Below are 763 nucleotides of genomic sequence, written 5' to 3'. Positions count from 1 at the left end.
AGAGCTTACTTGCATGCCTGCTGTAGTTTTATGCAAATATCTTGGGAGGAAATATCTAAATTTGCTTTTGTGCATGAGCAACATTACATGCAAATAAACATTCAAAACCATCAGTGAGGTGAATACAAAACATAAAAGTTAAAATGGATAAACATAGATCTTAATACAAATGTATATAATGTATATACGTTTCCCATATATATGTTATCTGCTGAGTTATCTACTAAACAGCTTTAAAGTCATCTCCTTGCATTGCTGACAATTCACAGCTGTACTTTTCAGGTAAGTCTAACAAACCTCAAAAGTCTCTTACCTCAGCGAATGCTTCATTATTTTTAGTAATTTCCTTTTGACTCAAATTTTCTTTGAGACAAAGAATTTTTAGATGTAATGTCCTAAAAATTCTATAAATGTAGAACTTTGTCTCATCTCAATTATTGTAACTCGCTTTTCACACATATCTCTCAGTCTTCTGTAACTTATCTTCAGCTGAACCAGAATGCACAAAAACTAGCGAAATTCATTTAAAGATTCTGTTAATTCATCAATTACTTTAAACCTACGGTATACATGGCCAAGCCCTTGTTTACATATCACACCTGAATCTGCTTCTCCAGTCATTTAATGGGGGTCTTTCAACTGTTCCACATTCTTACTTTAACCTCCTAGGTCCTGGCGTCCAAATATGTGGACACCACATTTTGGGTTATTTAGACCAAAATACTCAATTTTGCTCTACAAGGGCCTGATATCCACTTACGAG

Source organism: Pundamilia nyererei, unplaced genomic scaffold (genome assembly GCF_000239375.1).
Source record: "Pundamilia nyererei isolate P.nyererei 1_Seehausen unplaced genomic scaffold, PunNye1.0 scaffold00012, whole genome shotgun sequence".
NCBI classification, from domain to species: Eukaryota; Metazoa; Chordata; class Actinopteri; order Cichliformes; family Cichlidae; genus Pundamilia; species Pundamilia nyererei.
Note: the sequence above shows the minus strand (reverse complement) of the source record.